Below are 5,862 nucleotides of genomic sequence, written 5' to 3' on the forward strand. Positions count from 1 at the left end.
GACTATAAAACAGAAAAGAAAACTCTTCCGATATCTCTCGACGGCTTCTTTATGGTCGTTCCTGTTGCCAGGATGAGCACAAGGCCCATTTTTAATAACAAACGGATACTCAACAGGTTACGGAATTGGAACCGTATTCCCTTTCGTTCAAAATAATTCAAGTATTTTAATTATTTTTAAATATATTTTTATTAATATTTTTTTTTATTAAAAACTTGAAAATTTTCGGCTTTCGCCTTGAACTTAGGACCGACTAACTCGTGATCAACCACTGTTCACACGAAACCCTTCTCCACTTCAGTCCTCCAAGGTCTCATTCGATTATTTGCTACTACCACCAAGATCTGTACCAATAGCGGCTCCATGCAGGCTTACGCCAAACACTTCTAAGCACACTATTGTACCCTCCTACTCACTAAAGTTTCAAAATTTATAAATCAATCGAAATTGTTTTATAAATCATCTACTTTAGCGGTAATGTATAGGTATACAACTTAAGCGCCATCCATTTTAAGGGCTAGTTGCTTCGGCAGGTGAGTTGTTACACACTCCTTAGCGGATTACGACTTCCATGTCCACCGTCCTGCTGTTTTAAGCAACCAACGCCTTTCATGGTATCTGCATGAGTTGTTAATTTAGGCACCGTAACATTACGTTTGGTTCATCCCACAGCGCCAGTTCTGCTTACCAAAAGTGGCCCACTGGGCACATTATATCATAACCTCAACCTTCATATCAAGAAAGGTGAGGTTCTTACCCATTTAAAGTTTGAGAATAGGTTAAAATCGTTTCGACCCTAAGGCCTCTAATCATTCGCTTTACCAGATAAGATTATTTTATATAATTTTTAAATGCACCAGCTATCCTGAGGGAAACTTCGGAGGGAACCAGCTACTAGATGGTTCGATTGGTCTTTCGCCCCTATACTCAATTCTGACAATCGATTTGCACGTCAGAACTGTTTCGGTCTTCCATCAGGGTTTCCCCTGACTTCAACCTGATCAAGTATAGTTCACCATCTTTCGGGTCACAGCATATATGCTCAAGGTACGCTCCAGTTAGAGGTATAAATAATAATAAATTATCATTATACATAACTATATGGAACGCCCCGGGATTGAATTAATTGACTATTTATTAAAAAATAGACTAAAAATTAATCCCATTATATTTAAGTTAAGTTAATTATGCCATTAAGTTTAATATAACTCAATGACTTGCACATATGTTAGACTCCTTGGTCCGTGTTTCAAGACGGGTCCCGAAGGTATCCTGAATCTTTCGCATTGTTAATCATATAAATGCATACAAATAAATATTAATATCATAGATATTAAATTTTTTGTAAAATTCAAAAAATGAATTTTAGCATTATATATAATAAAATCTATCAACACTTTATCAAATCATTAGTATTTATTTTATGTTAATATGCTTAAAAAGCAAATTAATTTAAATAAACTTAATATCACCAATGATCTTTTGATAAATACTTTATTATGTTAATAGATTACAATGTCCTTATATGAAAAAAATGCACATTATTTTTTTAATTATTTAATGATGAATTTTTCATAATGGATATTCAGGTTCATCGGGCTTAACCTCTAAGCAGTTTCACGTACTATTTAACTCTCTATTCAGAGTTCTTTTCAACTTTCCCTCACGGTACTTGTTTACTATCGGTCTCATGGTTATATTTAGTTTTAGATGGAGTTTACCACCCACTTAGTGCTGCACTATCAAGCAACACGACTCTTTGGAAATATCTTTCTAGTAATCATTAACGTTATACGGGCCTGGCACCCTCTATGGGTAAATGGCCTCATTTAAGAAGGACTTAAATCGTTAATTTCTCATACTAGATATTAAGATATTCCATACACTGCATCTCACATTTGACATATAGACAAAGTGACTTAGTGCTGAACTATTTTCTTTTCGCTCGCCGCTACTAAGAAAATCCTTGTTAGTTTCTTTTCCTCCCCTCATTAATATGCTTAAATTCAGGGGGTAATCCCATATGAGTTGAGGTTGTTTTAATATTCTTTTTTTATCTTCTCACAATTTAATAAAAAAATTATATCATCTTTTCATCTCTATTTTTCTTTTCTCCTTTTATATATTGTAAATATATAAAAATAATAATAATGTAAAATGAGGCAATCCTAGAATAAAAAATTTAATTTTTATGCTAGACATTCCTCCTTTTAATTACATATATAAATTATTATTTTATATATATATATAAATAATATGAAAATTTTTTGTAAAGAATACTTAGATTCAATATTTTCATCATTTCATTTTATTTGAGAGGATTTTTTTTTTAAAGAATATATAATAAATAAAATTCATTATATATCTTTATTTTTTTTGCTATTAATATTATGAATTATTTAAAATCCAATAATATACACATTTGCTTAAATTCAATTATTTTTATAAAAGAATAAGCAACTTATTTAGCATAGTCTTACAACCCTCAACCATATGTAGTCCAAGCAGTACTTTAAAATTGAATTTAATGTACATAACAGCATGGACTGCGATATGCGTTCAAAATGTCGATGTTCATGTGTCCTGCAGTTCACACGATGACGCACAGTTTGCTGCGTTCTTCATCGACCCATGAGCCAAGTGATCCACCGCTTAGAGTATTTTTTTATTTATTTTTATTTATAACAAATGTCAATTTTTTTTTGCATATATTAATTGAAAGAGTAAAATTAAATAATATTAATAATATATAAATTGATTTTCTTTCAATAATATATATCAAATATATTTAACTCTAAACATTTTTATTAAGTTGCGAATGTCTTAGTTCAACAATAATACAGTGGTGGTATTTATTATGATTCAATTATTTTGTATTTTTTTAATCATTTTATGTATATATAATAATATAATAAATATATACCACTTTTGTTATTGTGAACAAATTAACTTATCATTCAATCAAATGAATAATAAGTACAACTTTTTATTTTCATGTTTAAAGGTTTTTAAAAGAAAAAAATAAGAAAAAACATTACAAAATGTACCATCATATATTATATTTAATATGATATAATTGATGGATCACAAATTGAATGAAAAAGAATAAAAAGAATTATGGATTCAAAATAATTATATAAATTTTTTTTTTTTCTTTTTTTTTTTTTTTTTTTTTTTCTTTTTGTTCGTTTGTTTGCTTGTCTGTTTGTTTGTTTGTTTGTTTGTTTTTCTTACGGATATGGAACACAATAATGATCCTTCCGCAGGTTCACCTACGGAAACCTTGTTACGACTTTTACTTCCTCTAAATAATCAAGTTCGGTCAACTTTTGCGAAACAACCGTGACACACGAGGCGTCACAGTGATCACGTCCGGAGACCTCACTAAATAATTCAATCGGTAGTAGCGACGGGCGGTATGTACAAAGGGCAGGGACTTAATCAATGCGAGTTAATAACTCGCACTTACTGGGAATTCCAAGTTCATGTGAACAGTTTCAGTTCACAATCCCAAGCATGAAAGTGGTTCAGCGGTTTACCCGGACCTCTCGGTCTAGGAAATACACGTTGATACTTTCATTGTAGCGCGCGTGCAGCCCAGGACATCTAAGGGCATCACAGACCTGTTATTGCTCAATCTCGTTACTGCTAGACGCAATTTGTCCATTTAAGAAGCTAGTGTCCTTATAATGGGACAAACCAACAGGTACGACTCCACTTATATAAACACATTCAAACACTTGTACATTCAAGATGTACGCATGAAAGAAGGCTATATAAGTTTCAACATCATAATCCTGAAAGCATCTATTTAATATATTTGAGTCTCGTTCGTTATCGGAATTAACCAGACAAATCACTCCACGAACTAAGAACGGCCATGCACCACCACCCATAGATTCGAGAAAGAGCTATCAATCTGTCTTACACGCTTATGTTCGGACCTGGTAAGTTTTCCCGTGTTGAGTCAAATTAAGCCGCAGGCTCCACTCCTGGTGGTGCCCTTCCGTCAATTCCTTTAAGTTTCAGCTTTGCAACCATACTTCCCCCGGAGCCCAAAAGCTTTGGTTTCCCGGGAAGCGACTGAGAGAGCCATAGTAGTAGCTACACCCAATTGCTAGCTGGCATCGTTTATGGTTAGAACTAGGGCGGTATCTGATCGCCTTCGAACCTCTAACTTTCGTTCTTGATTAATGAAAACATCTTTGGCAAATGCTTTCGCTTAAGTTAGTCTTACGACGGTCCAAGAATTTCACCTCTCGCGTCGTAATACTAATGCCCCCAAACTGCTTCTATTAATCATTACCTCTTGATCTAAAAACCAATGAAAGTAGAACAGAGGTCTTATTTCATTATTCCATGCACAAAATATTCAGGCATTTGGAGCCTGCTTTAAGCACTCTAATTTGTTCAAAGTAATTGTACCGGCCCACAACAACACTCGATGAAGAGCACTGAAGTAGGTTTAAATAGGAGGAATATATAAAAAATACATTGTATTAATTATATATAAGAACTCCACCGGTAATACGCTTACATACATAAGGTAATGTACATACCACAATATATAGTTGTACTACCCGTATGAAGCACAAATTCAACTACGAACGTTTTAACCGCAACAACTTTAATATACGCTATTGGAGCTGGAATTACCGCGGCTGCTGGCACCAGACTTGCCCTCCAATAGGTCCTTGTTAAAGGATTTAAAGTGTACTCATTCCAATTACAGGGCCTCGGATATGAGTCCTGTATTGTTATTTTTCGTCACTACCTCCCCGAACTGGGAGTGGGTAATTTACGCGCCTGCTGCCTTCCTTAGATGTGGTAGCCGTTTCTCAGGCTCCCTCTCCGGAATCGAACCCTGATTCCCCGTTACCCGTTGCAACCATGGTAGTCCTAGATACTACCATCAAAAGTTGATAGGGCAGACATTTGAAAGATCTGTCGTCGGTACGGGACCATACGATCTGCAAGTTATCTAGAGTTCAACCAATTTAACGATCAAATGATCGCTTGGTTTTAGTCTAATAAAAGCACACGTTCCATAAGGTCCGTGTTTATATTGCATGTATTAGCTCTAGAATTACCACAGTTATCCAAGTAACTGTTAACGATCTATGGAACCATAACTGATATAATGAGCCTTTGCGGTTTCACTTTTAATTTGTTTGTACTTAGACATGCATGGCTTAATCTTTGAGACAAGCATATAACTACTGGCAGGATCAACCAGAATAATATTTTTATTTATATATTTTTCTTTGTTTTTCATATTTGAAAATTTCATAAATTACGGTGTATATAAAAAGTAAAGGGGCGACCCCCCTTTAGCTTTTCTTATCAAAATTCAAAAACCGTTTTTTATGAAAAAGAATTTTCGTTCTCTATATTATATATTTTATATAAAAATATAAGAACGATATTTCTTCTTAATATTTGCCAATTTTCAAATAATTTATCATTCTTAATAACATTTTACTTTTTTTTCAAATGCATTTTTAATGTAATAATTTCATATATTACATAATTTTTCTCTTTGAATTGAAATTAATAATTTCATAATTCTATTTTTTAATCATAAATATATATGATTGAAAAAATTTTCTCCTCTTTTCCTTTGTTTAAAATTTAATTTTTCTTATAAATTTTTGTTTTTCTTATTTTTTTCTCTTCATCATCTGTTTAATTTCCTGTATTTATACAAGAAACAAACAGTTGAGGATAATTTCTATGTAATGCTAGTATAGAATATAAAATTTTGAATTCAAAAATTTATTTCTATTTAAACTAACTATAGAAAACCAGGAATAAAATACAATAACACCAATATGCCATAACATGTTAGTATAGAATATAGAT

General features: G+C 32.6%; 1 non-coding gene and 2 pseudogenes across 1 annotated transcript; all 3 read right to left on the reverse strand.

Moving 5' to 3' along the window:
- LOC129252827 (large subunit ribosomal RNA) overlaps nucleotides 1–2,037 on the reverse strand; it is a 4,186-nt pseudogene extending 2,149 nt beyond the window's left edge.
- A 442-nt stretch (nucleotides 2,038–2,479) lies between these two features.
- LOC129252826 (5.8S ribosomal RNA) lies at nucleotides 2,480–2,660 on the reverse strand (annotated as a pseudogene).
- A 589-nt stretch (nucleotides 2,661–3,249) lies between these two features.
- LOC129252829 (small subunit ribosomal RNA) lies at nucleotides 3,250–5,239 on the reverse strand. Its single transcript, XR_008583665.1, has one exon. It is a non-coding gene; the product is annotated as a small subunit ribosomal RNA (ribosomal RNA).
- Between the last annotated feature and the right edge of the window lie 623 nt (nucleotides 5,240–5,862).

The sequence above is a fragment of the Anastrepha obliqua genome, unplaced genomic scaffold, assembly GCF_027943255.1.
Source record: "Anastrepha obliqua isolate idAnaObli1 unplaced genomic scaffold, idAnaObli1_1.0 ptg000398l, whole genome shotgun sequence".
Lineage (NCBI taxonomy): Eukaryota > Metazoa > Arthropoda > Insecta > Diptera > Tephritidae > Anastrepha > Anastrepha obliqua.